Source organism: Leuciscus leuciscus (assembly GCF_965113295.1).
Source record: "Leuciscus leuciscus genome assembly, chromosome: 2".
NCBI lineage: Eukaryota > Metazoa > Chordata > Actinopteri > Cypriniformes > Leuciscidae > Leuciscus > Leuciscus leuciscus.
The window spans coordinates 63687122-63701669 of record NC_138726.1 but is presented as its reverse complement, the minus strand read 5'-3'; the positions used below and the strand labels follow the sequence as shown (position 1 = coordinate 63701669).

At 40.2% G+C, this 14548-nt stretch overlaps 2 long non-coding RNA genes across 2 annotated transcripts; both read right to left on the bottom strand.

The window, feature by feature from the left end:
• Positions 1–301: 301 nt before the first annotated feature.
• LOC309493146 lies at positions 302–13905 on the bottom strand. Its single transcript, XR_014203818.1, has 8 exons — positions 13411–13905; positions 13272–13325; positions 12703–12789; positions 11706–11744; positions 11491–11551; positions 11240–11321; positions 11043–11149; positions 302–645 (listed from the first exon to the last, which is right to left on the bottom strand). It is a non-coding gene; the product is annotated as an uncharacterized lncRNA (long non-coding RNA).
• On the bottom strand, positions 7443–8094 carry LOC309482222. Its single transcript, XR_014200263.1, has 2 exons — positions 8003–8094; positions 7443–7754 (listed from the first exon to the last, which is right to left on the bottom strand). It is a non-coding gene; the product is annotated as an uncharacterized lncRNA (long non-coding RNA).
• Positions 13906–14548: the final 643 nt, after the last annotated feature.

The window sequence follows — 14548 nt, the reverse complement described above, 5'->3', positions numbered from 1 at the left end:
TTAACAAGAAAAATCACTCGTGATTGGTTGGCAGATCTGTTACTATTGGTCACCCTCGCTCATTATAAATTCAAAAAATTATAATATTCATATAAATAATAATATATAAATTATTTTTTATATTCATAAATTCAAAAAATTATAATATTTATATAAATTATGATATATAAATTATTTTTTTATATCCATAATATGCTATTCTGTGGTATATTCATGTCATTGTTAACCTATGGACTACACTATTATTACCATCAAGGACATGAATTTATAAAGGAAAGGAAAATTTGCCAGGGACATGCTGTTTATTCAAAGAAAGAGCTTTATTAGCACAAACACAAAACAATATACACCTATGTACAAAGCATAGATCATCTGCACACACAACAAATTGGAAGCTCAGTGTCTGTTTTCATCTTCGGAGCTGTAGGTGACTAGCGGCGTTCTCTCTGAATTCGATCCACTTTGAAAACGTCTGTGGTGCGTTGCCCTGTATTTAGGAGTCGCCTCTAATCTCGACTGCAGCGTAGCACAGAGCTCTGTGAGCTCCTGGCTGGTGGTTGAACTTCATCGGACATCAGATCTATGGTGGCGCACTTCCAAATGCCCACGTCATCCTCACCTAGCACACCGTCTCGCTTCTAGCAGCTGTAAAAACAACCAATACAGACAATCCCCATATGAAAAAAACCTGCATGGTTCATATATGGCAACCATATATCTTCCTTACTTAAATCAGCCAGAATTACCTTCTGTGTTTCATATAAGGCCAATAAATGTCCAGTGTTTCCCCTACAATGTATTAGGCAACGGCGCAGCGCCGCCGCTGGATTTTCAGCGCCGCTGCAAAATCTTCACATGATCAGTAATATCACGACATTCACTTACACACCTAAAAATACTGAAACATGGCGACCGGCGGCGCTGCTAATGTGATGGCTCTGAATCCACTTGTTGACAAGGAAAGAGCAAATGGAAATATTTTTGATTAGGCTAATGTCACGTTGCCATAAGGGGCCGTTCACTTCAAATTCACGTTCACATGCAAATATTTCAAATGTGGGCGCGCGGTAAGCGCGCTCATATAGAAGCGACGCGGCGCGCTCGTTTTCTCAGGCGCGCCTCTCTTCATGGTTCATGTGTGTGTGTGTCGGCGCACTGCGCTCTCTGCTCAATGTTCCGCTCCGTCTTTCCGCTCCTTAACGGCCCAAACGCTCCAATCATGTTGGCTACCGATCACGCACTGGAAAAGCAAAATCCGCTCAAATAACGTGACATTTTTCAGTAGTAGACTTCTGTTTGCTGAGCTGGTATAGGGATCTCCCAGTCACCAGACCCCTAGCTGCGTGTCAGCCATTTTGACGGAATACTATTGCACAAGCGCACATACATGAGAATGCGGATTATCACGTTTTATGGCTGCGAATTGATTAAAATAATGAATAATGGTCACTGTATACTATTAATTATCTTGAGCCTGCTGAAATGTTACTATAAATATATTTTCTTTCCAACTGTGCAATCTTAATAATAAATAGGCTAAATATATTTATCCACTAAGCTGCAGCAGTCCTATGCTCGTCTTCCCATTAAGTTTTTTTTCTCTTTCTGACATTTCATACCTGTTGCTACATTTTTTAAATTAAATTGACTATAAAAAAGATTGCTTGTGTGTGCTGGTGTTCATTCCAGTCTTTTAAAATAGTTGAATGAATGAATGCTCGCGAGGTGCCTGTAACGATTTTAAATAGGCTAAGGTTAGGCTTTTTAATCAATAATGTACACAGGGTAGAGGAGAACGACAGTCAACTACTTTGAATATTATAGCATTTTGGGCATAAACATGTAAATAGTGAAAAGACTGACATTGAAAAATGACACAGAATGATTAAAATGTAATATTTAAATATTTAATCCAAATAAATAAATGTTCGTGGTTCGCACTGATGTTATTCATTTGTTCTCACACACTTCAGCGTCGCGGTCACTGGCCACTATCTATTATTAGCGCAGCGGCCGTCAGCTAACTCTTCACGTCAGGTCATCATAAAAAGAAATATACAAGAGGAAGATCAAATAATTAGGAATCATAGATCCATATGAAGCACCACGAGTTCTTTTTACAGGCATTAAATGTGTAGAAAAACTTCCTGACATTGAGTTCGGTGACATTTACAGCTACCTTACTCACTTCCCATCACGCTATACCGGAGCTTCATTAAAAGCAAATAACAGTTAAAAGCTTAGCAGGCTATCGGTATCACGAGTCCGGATGGGTCAGCAACACTTTGATTTGGACGCCAGCGGGGAAGGATTTTTCAATCATCACCGCAAAGGTTGGTCAATAGATGAATATTTCGCGACGAGCTGTATTATCACCAGCGGTTTAGCATTTTTCTATTCGGTCAAGATGGCTGCTCCAAATGGCGTGACGTCACGCGGGACGTCCCTATAGCCATGCTGGCCAACAATGGTAAAATTACCTGCTCTGATCACATGCTCTGGTAATAATAGCTTTGTATGACTATACTTTATTTTGATAATTAGTCAGTTGCATAGGACTGAATGAAGAATAATATATTGGTGTTTTATATTTTAATATAGGGCTATTTTCTGTCCAATTTGTGTGGACATTTTTCTTTTTTCCCCCTTTTTTGTGTGTTTAATTTAATTAGTGATTCTACATTTAAATATGGATGATTACAAGTTTGGGGGAAATGCGATTAATTGCGATTAATCACAGCATTTTTATTACATTACCGTTTCTTACATTTGAGCCCCTGCCCCTGATGAACTCTTTGCACGTCCCTGGAGGTTAGTGAAGTAAAATAGGCTATGCAAGCTAGTCACCTTTTAAACTAATGAAAAGTTTCATTTGGATTTTAATGTTCAAAATGTCTACAGGATAAAATAAATGAAAGTACTGGTTACATGATGATGTATCTAAGTGCTAAAGTGTGTTACAGAAAAAAAGATCAGTAGTGCAGGTAAGGTGGAAAGAGTTTCATTTTTCCACTATCAATTTCTACCTTACAGCTGAAAATTAACACAAAAGAAAAACAAATAACAATAATCCTGTCCTAATCCTGTTTGTGACCAGTTCAAGGTACGTGCTGCAATAATCATGCCTTCTGTTGATGGTATGTCAAATTTGTATGTCTCAAAATGTCCATTTCTATCCACAAAACTTGCCAGAAATCATGGTTTAAGGGGTAATAAAAAAAAAAAAATCTTACAGGGGTGCATGCCCCCGGACCCCCCGCGAGCGGCTTGGTAACAACCTCCGGCACGTAACAGCACCGCTGCTGGAAAAATGTATAGGGGAAACACTGATGTCATATACAAAATCAGACCGATTATGGCCCATTTCATACTAAATAGCACACATATAACTTATAGGGGATTTTTGCGTTATATATGAATACTGTTAAAAGACTTATATGAGTTTTACATGAAAAAAGTATGCAAATGTGTATGGTATTAGTAGAAATATATAAAATTCATATATAAATCATTTAAAGTTCTTATATTGAATCATATGCTATTCAAATTAAAGTCATATAGAATTTATACACATTTTGTGTCATTTGTTTATGTGTTTCATACAGATTTCATGTTTTGATGACCAACATCTGATTCACTTATATGCAGTTGGCAAATTTTTAAAGGGATACTCCACTTTAAAATGAGAATTCTGTCATCATATACTCACCCTCATGTTGTTTCAATCCTGTATGAATTTCTTTCTTCTGCTGAACAGAAAGGAAGATATTTAGACGAATGTCATTAACCAGACAGTTTCTGGTCTCATTGACTTCCATAGTATATTTTTTTCCTAATATGGAAGTCAATGAGACCAGAAACTGTCTGGTTACTGACATTCTTCTAAATATCTTCCTTTCTGTTCAGCAGAAGAAAGAAATTTATACAGGTTTGAAACAACATGAGGGTGAATATATGATGACAAACCTTTATGAAGACTGTTAATTTTCCTACAGGATTTGAAAGAGCAGTTATAAAGCAATGACATTGTAAGACCGTGTATTTACATTATTTGTGAACTGTCTGGGCCTGTTGTTTGTGAACAAATCATAACATATTATTGCAAATGAACAAAGTTGAGTCAAATATGTTTCTAGAACAGTGATTAAAATGTTGAAAATTGGCTGGAATATTGTCACGGTGTGACAAATGAGGGTGGAACTAAAGTTTGCCGCAATTGTGTCCCCTCCGGTACAATAACAAGGAAACACCACCCCCCGTGTAAATGTGTATCTGTTGCCTTGCCAACCGGGATGAGGAAATCGACATCAGGTGTGGGGAATTAATCTAGAGCCATGACGAAGCTATGTGGGCATTGGGAAGGATATAAAAAGCCAGCGAAGAGAGACTGTTGTGTGGTTCTCTCCCGTGAGAAGTCGTTCTATTTGAGTGTTGCAGAGAAGAATTGTGGGGTGCAAAGGGAAGTGTTGCTGGAGGGGACTCGAGGAGTGTGGAAGAGTTGTGAAAACACACCGTTTGCCTGGAAGGGAGAGAGATAAGTAATTGACCATTGTATCTCGTACCTGCATGTTTCAACGCTGAATTTGAGGTGGATTGGAGTGCTTTGATTGTGCTATTTAAATGTCACTGAGTGAATTATACTGATTCATGTTCGATCTCTTGCCCTCTTCCCCCGTGTTGGAACGGTGTTGTGAATCCGTCTATGTCTGTGGAGGAAAACCCTGAAACATCTTTTTCCCAACATTGGAGCTCGTTGCTTGTGGCACGGAGACCCCTGGGTGAGTGCTGGCCTTATCTGCACTTATTGAAGTGGATTGCAGTGCTTAAATTGACGTTTCCCCCCCTCACGTTGCATGTTTGGAGTGAAATTGCCGTGTGTGTGTGGAAGATTTATTCTCTTTTGCCGTGCACTCCCCACGTGCCATGCTGGTCTACTGTCCGTAACTGGAGCTTAATAATGTCGATCGGCCCCATCTGTTGAGGACTAGAAGGAACAGCATCTGTGAGTCAAACTAACCTCTCTGTTTTGAAGTAGTGATTCTGACTGTCTTAGAAGAAGCTCTGTCCAGCCTGTTGACTTAAGTTCGCTACTTGCCTGTCAACCCACCTGTATGGTGAGAAGGTTTGCCCCCCCTTGCAACACACGTGAGACTGCACACTCTATCTGCAATCTTGATTCTGTTTGTCTTAGCAGGAGCTCCGCTCAGCCTGTTGACTTTGAGTCTGCTGCAGCCCTAAGCCCACCTGTATGGTGTGAAGTTATCTGTCCCCTGCAACACACGTGAGAATTGTATATTGCTGTTGAAGTTGATTCTGTTTGTCTTAGAGGAGTTCCGCTCAGCCCGCGACTTGAGCCTGCTACGATCCCAAGTCTATCTGCATGGTGTGAAGTCATCTGTCCCCTGCAACACACGTGAGAACTGTATATTGCTGTTGAAGTTGATTCTGTTTGTCTTAGAGGAGTTCCGCTCAGCCCGCGACTTGAGCCTGTTACAACCCCAAGCCCATTCTGCATGGTGTGAAGTCATCTGTCCCCTGCAACACACGTGAGAGCTGTATACTGCTGTTGAAGTTGATCCTGTCTGTCTTGGAGAAGTTCTGCTCAGCCTGCGACTCTGAGTTGTTACAACCCCAAGCCTCTCTGCATGGCGTGAAGTTATCTGTCCCCTGCAACACACGTGAGAATTGTATATTGCTGTTGAAGTTGATTCTGTTTGTCTTAGAGGAGTTCCGCTTAGCCCGCGACTTGAGCCTGCTACGATCCCAAGTCTATCTGCATGGTGTGAAGTCATCTGTCCCCTGCAACACACGTGAGAACTGTATACTGCTGTTGAAGTTGATTCTGTCTGTCTGGGAGCAGTTCTGCTCAGCCTGTGACTTTGAGTCTGCTACAACTCCAAGCCCCTCTGCATGGTGTGAAGTCATCTGTCCCCTGCAACACGTGTGAGAACTGTATATTGCTGTTGAAGTTGATTCTGTTTTAGAGGAGTTCCGCTCAGCCCGCGACTTGAGCCTGTTACAACCCCAAGTCCATTCTGCATGGTGTGAAGTCATCTGTCCCCTGCATCACACGTGAGAATTGTATATTGCTGTTGAAGTTGATTCTGTCTGTTCTAGAGAAGCCCCACTCGGCCTGCGACTTGAATCTGCTATAGCCCCAGGTCCATCTGCATGGTGTGAAGTTATCTGTCCCCTGCAACACACGAGAAGCTCCGCTCGGCCTGCACCTTTGAGTCTGCTATAGTCCCCGGCCCATTTGTATGGTGTGGAGTCACCTGTCCCCGGCAACACACGTGAGGCCTATATACTGCTGTTGAAGCTGACTCTGTCTGTTCTAACTGTCTGTCCTAGAGAAGCTCCGGTCAGCCTGTTGACTCGAGTCTGCTGCAGCCCTAGAGTTCAAACTGTCTACTCACCTGTGGAAACTTACCTGTCCGTCGTAGGCCTCTGTGAACTTTGCATCAGTGTGGGAAGAGGATTAGCCCTGACTGTATACCCACCTGTAGAAACTCACCTGTCTGTCGTCGGTCCCTGTGAACCTTGCATCAGTGTGGGAAGAGGAAGGGTCCCGACTGTCTACTCACCTGTGGAAACTCACCTGTCTGTCGTCGGTCCTGGTGAACCCTGCATCAGTGTGGGAAGAGGAAGGGCCCCGACTGTCTACTCACCTGCGGAAACTCACCTGTCTGTCGTCGGTCCCTGTGAACCCTGCATCAGTGTGGGAAGAGGAACAGCTCGACTGTCTACTCACCTGTGGAAACTCACCTGTCCGTTATAGGTCCCTGCGGACCCTGCATCAGTGTGGGAAGAGGAACAGCCCCGACCGCATACACACCTGTGGAAATCCATCGATCCATCTCAGGCCATTGCGAACCTTGTATCGACGTGGGAGTGGGTCCCGGAGACTGCTGCATTACCTCGATTCCGGGGAAGAAGAGGAAAGGAAGATTTTAGCTTAGGTTATTCAAATTACTTTTAACTTTAATAAAAAGAACTGTTATTCCCTTGAATTCTGTTTCCGTCTCGTCTCTGACACGCTCCTCAGGGTGGACCTGGTTCAGGGGTGGGCGCAGTCCGGCTTGGCCCATCCCGACCTGTGACAATATGTTTTTGTATATGTGACATGACCTCTGGTGGTGATGCACTCTAAACTTTTAATATGATTTACTCAATTTTTTGGTTAAACATTGTTACACTTAGAATTGATTAGATTTGTAAGCAGTGAAATCAATTACATACACTGTATTAACTGAGTAAATGTAAGTGAAACAAATTAAATAGATCTGAGTAACTGCATTTGGTACATTAACAAATAAAATTGAATAGAAATAATTGGGGGGGAAACATTTAAAAACAAATATTTATGAGTAATATTAACTGTTTATATGCCAGTAATATTAACTTTTTTTATTTCCTCTAAACCTTTGTAAAAATATTCCGTATAACTACATGACATAGGCCTTTATTGTCAATGAGTAGCCTACAGAAATACAGCATATTTTATACTATTTTTAACACATATACAATATTGCCTACATTTAAACTCATGTAAGAAACATTTTCTAAGTAAAAATTAAACATTTAGGCCTAAACATTCAAGTGTAATCAACCGGTCTGTTATCCAGTATCCACCGGATCAGCGCTGGTTCCTATGCCGGAGATGGGCTCGCCTCTGCGGGGTATCCTCTAACTTTACACCGCCGTCCTGCGTCACTCACGGCCGAGAGATGCTGCGACGCGAATGACTCAATCACCTGCCAATAAACACACAGTGCACAGTTCTGAGGACAGTTTATCATCCAAATTAGTTATATTCATTATCTTTAGGAATATAGTCGTGTGTTTTTTTATGCAAGGCGTTACAATCACGCGAAAAGGCAGACGCGAGTCGACACTCGTTTAACTCGTGAGTAACATTGTGTCTCTGTATGTTCTTTCGCATTAAATAAAATGATTTGAAGCACATTAATGATTATACAGATAAAATAAAACATACACACACCTGAATTTCACAGAGGAAATGCACCAATTCTGCGACGCTGAGAAGAGAAGAGGAGAACTGTGCTGGACTGGAGAGAGTTCATACAGCGCGCGCTTACTCAACCGTTGAGCTGTCGTCGTCACGTCCATAGACATGTATAGAAAGGCTAGATGGCTCAAGGCGGAGTCAGCTGTGTCGTCACTTGGCGGCCATCTTAGGTCAGGAGACTGCGCTGCTGCTCCCTGCTGCTGTCATAGACAGTATAAGAAATGGACAGAGTCATCTCATTGGAACTCAATTGAGGCAAGTGAAGCCCATTTTCAGCGATTTTTTAGGACTTCCGTTCCTGACGCGCAGACTCAAACCGAGCTTGACGACGTAGATGTGACGTGGGCAACCCGTCTGTCTTCTAGTGGCTGTGGCATGAGAAATCTGAATCATTCCCTTCCAAATCTTGCAGAGACGGAGAGTGTGAGTAGGAGGTGTCCATGAGCTACGAGCAGGAGAAACTTTTGCCAGGTATTCTGATTAATTATTTTGTCATTTTGCCTCCACGTCTCCCAGATTGCCCGTGAGCTTCTCCTCCCGTCAATACGGTAACAGAGCCCGTCTACGGAGAGCCTGTCCACTCCCTATTAAGCCCTATTGTACCGAATTTTGGTTGTAGTACCACCAGAGTTCCACTGGGGGGCGCTTGCCATGAGTGCAAAATGAATGGGAGTCAATGGGGCTAGACGGCTAAATTTGTCTCTTTCACCCGATTGCCGTTGAGAAATCTCAGATGTGATTGTAGATTTTGCAAGTTCAACATGGGTTTTAGGTCGAAAGTTGAATGAACGAGTACTTATGTCGTTTTGATTTCTTACAGGTTGAGTTGTTGTTGCCCATAACACGCTAGCATTCTGCTAATGACGTCAGCATTCTGACGTCACTGACATTTTGAAAGACTTTTTTAAAGCAAATAAGTGACTCTAAAAAATCTAACACCCAGCAATGTGTAATTTCTTTGCATCTCCTTTCGAATACAACATTTAAATTACTAGACAAAAAATGATATCCTGAGAAAAGTGGATTTTGAGGGGTATAACGCCATTGACCTCCATTCATTCTGCACTCGTCCTGTGAGCGCCCTCATATGGAATCAGAGTGGAACTGCAACCAGTTCAAAAGCCGGAAGTGTAGTGAGAGTGAAACTTCTCGCCATATTAGACATTCTCTGACGGTAATCTCTCTACTGTGCGACAGAGAGTCGTGTGGTTATGACGCAATCGTTAGCCTACTTTTACAAAAACTGTTTTTACTGGGCCATAACGTAAGCTACAAGGTAATGGAGCATTTTATACATTGTCGTGTTTCTTTAGAAATAAATAATGGACAAATGGAGTCTTCAAACGCCTCAGATGTAAAGTTATTCGCTGTCAAAGTGACGCCAAAATGAATGGGAGTCAATGGGATGCTAACAGCAGGTGAAGTTCTGCTACAAGATGGTGGCACGCGGCCGGCTTCAACTTCCGGTCGACTTCCTTCCCGCTTGGCTGCTGTGGACGGAAGGTGAGTGACATACGCCAACTAAAATGCTCGTAACTTGCTGAATTCTTGACGGATTTACAAACGGTTTGGTTTATTACAAACCTTATTAACGTGGCTATGATTTGTGCTGATGCCGTTTGTGGCTATAATTTTTCACAAGTATGCAGTTAAATAGCCGCATCCCTGACGTTTATGACACACCAAGCCGTTTGAAAATCGGTTGAAAATTGAGCAAAATATAGTTATTTCAGCACTACATGCACAATAGACTTTAATGTTATAACTGGACGAGCGGTCCTGTCCTAAGATGGCCGCCGTGTGACGTCGTCGGGTCCCATTGGCTCTCAGCGCCGGTAAGCTATCTAGCCTTTCTATACATGTCTATGGTCACGTCAGAGGGTGGGGGAGGGGTGCATTGTTTTAATTGAGTAAACTTAATCAATTTCTTATGCGTGTTAAATATTAATAATATTGATTTTATTTAAGTAATATTTGTGGTTCTTGAAACAGATCAGTTTAATTATCCATTCTCAAATATGGTGATGGAAATTTCACAAATATATTAGCTCAGTGTATTTTAAATAAATAATTGGTTAGTCAAATACTAAATTATTTTAGTGAAAAACTTCTTTTTATTAACTGTAAATTTCAGACAAAATTCATTGTTGGAGTTTTAGTCAATTATTTCGGTATGTTCAACTCAAACTATCAAGTAAAAGATATTCAGAGATTTTATTAAGTGAATTAAGTTAATTATTTCTGTGATATTTACTAAGCCACTGAATTATTTTTTTTTAGACTTTTTAGAATTTATTTTTTATTTTACCCATAAGAATCACTTCGACATTTAGGAAAGTTTTATGTTTGTAGGTTAAGAATAGAACTGCATGTTGTATACTGTACCATAGTAGTACTGTGATAAAGTTTAGAGAAATTGTCACAAATGAAAATGAAAACAGGTGAAGCAGGATTTAAAATGAAAACTATTTATATGTGAAATATGCAACTGTATCTTGTAGAACACACTCTAATAAATGTGTGCTTGTGTGTGTAGTTTAAATGTTGTGTTTCATCTAAGGCTGATTATACAGTATATACAGTAACCATGATTGACTACAGGCATAGGGCTCAACCTAGGACAAGATAAGAACAAGCATGAGTGAAGTAAAGCCTTATACTGATTGGTAAACTGCACTGTGTTTTATACACGTCCATGCTGGACATTCATATTAAATTAGCATTATTTTCCTATGTTTTTACATCATGAAAATCTATATGGAATCTCTATGCTTTATTTGTGTGTAGGACATATATGACATAATATGATTAAAAATATACTAATATTATACAATTTATATATGTGGTTTTTGCAGCATATATGTCCCTTACAATATTCTGTTGGAACATATAAGAATCACGGGAGTTTTTAGCAAACCTTTTCCATATGGGTCAGTACTGTGATGCACTGTGTATGGACACAAAACATCTATTAATGCACGTGAAAAATAGTCACATTGACTAAAAATCTTACCCTCTTTCTTCTCGCTCGACTCTTCACAGCTTCGGCCTGCAATGCCAGATCTGGTTGTTTGTACCTGAAGCTCCTGCGTACTGTCTCGTAGTACGTCTTACAGGCAGCTGGAAAACAATTAAATGAGAGTGATATGAATAAAAACAACGCAAGTCACAGTAAAATGAAACAAGGAGAAAATAGTAAAAGTTACTTACAATGTCGTCATGAAAATCTGGACTTGCAGACATAGCTCTGAGTAAATCTGAGGTTACGCCCTCGTTATGAGGCGAGGTTACTCTATGGAAACAAAATGTATGATTAAGATCGGTATCTATAACGGATCTATTTTCTTATACAAGAGAATGAAAGCATATTCTTTGAATCTTACCTTTAAAATGTTTGTAAGTTTTTATGAAAGTAAAAAAAATAAAAGAATGTAAGATTCTTTTTTTTTTTTTTTTTTTACCTTGCTTCAGTTCGTAGCGCCCACAATTTGTCTCAGAGTTGAGAAGATGGCATACTGCTTCCTGTAAATTACAGGATTATTTACAATTATTAAACAAATAATAGCCATCACTCCCATGACCTCTTGCTTTATGATGAAATCATGAAAAACAGAATATTCTTACATTTCACAAGGCCTGACAAAATACAAAAGTGACCGATGAGATGAATACTTACTGGGTGTCAACAGGTCTTTGCTCAGAGGTGCGCTAGCATCTTAAGGGCGAAAAAAACAAAGAATGTTCAAAAATGTACAATTATTGAAATCAAACAAAAAGGTAAGAATTGCCACACTCTGCTCTTCTAAGCAAGACTGTCTGAAACATGTCATTAAGCCAATAAAATAAACTGTTACCAAACTTGATTCTCAAGCAGTAAGTAAAGACCAATTTATAGTTATGCGTCGACCTCCCGCTGTAGCTACAGAGTAGGCTGTGTACATAGCGTACCCTTTAGCACACCCTGACGTGCACCTCTCCCAAAATGTAACAATGCGTCAATTTTACGTGGACGGAAGCGCTGTGATTGGTCTAGAACGCCTCCCTCGGGTTTCACAGGCTTCTTTCTGCATGTGTAATTGTGCATCAACAGGGACAACAATGCAGAAGTATAAATGAAACAGTGTAGCCTATAGCGTAGAGGCTCGGGCTTCGGTCTGACGCAAAAGTATAAATCAGCCTTAAAGGATTAGTTCACCTCAAAATGAAAATTTCCTGATAATTTACTCACACTGAGTGACAAGATATCCATGTCTGTCTTTCCTCAGTGGAAAATAAATTAAGTTTAAGGAAAACATTTCCATATTTTTAATGGCATATACTTTAATGGCAACCAAAGATCTCAATGTTCCAAGACGGTTCAAATGTCCGTCTCAATGCAGCTTCAGAGTCTCTACACAATCCCAGTCGAGAAATCAGGTTCTTATCTAGCAAAACCATCTGTCATTTTCTAAAATTATATATACACATTTATGTATTTTTTAAACAATTGTTTGTCTTGTGCTAGTCTGCTGGCATTACAGACATTTGAACCTTCTTTGAACATTGGGATTGTTGGTTGCCATTAAAGTCCAATCTCTGTAGAAAAATACTGAAATGTTATTCCTCAAAACTAAATTTATTTTCCACTGAAAAAAGAAATAAAGGTTGGGGCAACAGATAAAGTGAATACTCACTGGAAATTTCCTTGCGCTGAAATCTGGCTGCACATTTCTCCGGGTCAGAGAAGGCTTCCACAAGACATTCAAAGTTTGACTTAGAGTCTGAAACACAGTCAGCCAGTAAGTACGGTCATGTTGCCTATACTAAATTAATAATGAAATACTGGAGTCATTACTACGCTTAATTAAGAGTGAGAAGAACCTACTCATCTTGAATGGACAAAAAAAGCGAATGTTTTAGTTTCATCTTTCCATAGAACGTTTGTAAAAGTAACTGACACTACTGGAGCTTCAAACTGGCAGAGGGACGACCAGACTCTGACCATAGAACGCTGCCCGTTTGAAGGTCCAGTAGTGTCAGTTACTTTTACAAACGTTCTATGGAAAGATGAAACTAAAACATTCGCTTTTTTTGTCCATTCAAGATGAGTAGGTTCTCACTCTTAATTAAGCGGCTTAAATAACTCTGACCAGCACTGTATATATTTAAAATAGATTATTCACAAGCAGTAAAAAACTACTTGTCTTGAATGGAGTGTGACTTTGTGCAGAGCAATGTTTTGTGCAGGGGGAAAAGTACTTACCAGGAGTGGACATTTCACTGCCAGGACGCTCCACTTGGCTAGACATGGCACAATCTTTATTAGATAAAACACATGAATAAGCCTGTGACTTATGTTGTACACAACACAATATTATGTTTAAGTTGTCATCAGTACTCACCAGTATTGTGCAACATGCTGGTGTCCTCAATGGGCTGCAGCTTCCTTCGTACATTATTGAAGGGAGTATATCTTGACGCTTATACAGAGGTAATGTAAAATAAAATATATAAAGTTAAAGAATTTAATTTTTAAACTGCAATTATAAATTAAGAGAAAACGATTACCCCTGACCCAGCTAACAATGACCTGGCGGTCCACCAGCGTTTTTTGGGCGGCACAAAGTCAGCGGTTTGACACGGTCGGACCTCCGGCGGCACACCATCGGCAACCCGACCAATCTGAAAACCCCGTCGGTCTGCCAGCGTTTTTTGGGTGGCACGCCACCAGCGGTTTTCCGCGGCTGGGCCACCGTCGGCACACCAGTGGCAAGCCGATAGTCGGTCCACGTGTTTCTGAGCGCTTACAGGACGTCTTTAATTTATAAATGTATATTTGTTTTAATTTATTTTTACAGTTAAAAAGAATCTGAAAGCACAGAATAAAAAAAATTGTGAAACTGCAATAGCTGCAGCAATATCAAAAGCAAAATGTTGGTGATATAAAAAATACTGCCTATGAGCATTTTTAGCACGCATTCAAATGAAATATGGGGCTTGAGTGTTCGTAAAAACAACAACAAAAATATTTAAATTATTTTAAAAAAGCCACAATTGTCCCACTATCACGTGCAGTAGTGGTAATTGCACCTATGCATGGGTCATATAACTTCAAAATGAGTTTTAAATTCATAATTTTATGAAGAGATTTTTATTCAAGTAAGGTTCTTATTCTAGATGTTTATGTTTGTAAATGCTGTGTGACTGTGACGCGTTTTAATGTGCGTGCGCGTGAACACTCGAGCCGCCTTCAAACACTGGAGCGGAGATGAGTTGCCAAGGAAACGGCGCGGGACCGCACCGCACTACTGCAACTGTCAGCAAAACTCCGTCTCTCGCTGTTGTTTTCACTGCTTTCAGGTGAGTTTAGCCTCTAAAATCACACAAATAATACACACAACTGTTCTTGAGTTCTATCTTACTTGTAATTGACACGCTTCTGTTGAATATTTACTTTATAGAAATGGTTTAGTGTCTTTGAAAAAGTCCGTTAGCATCTCAACCGTTTTCAGAAGAGGTAGGCTAACTTTATAGCTTGAG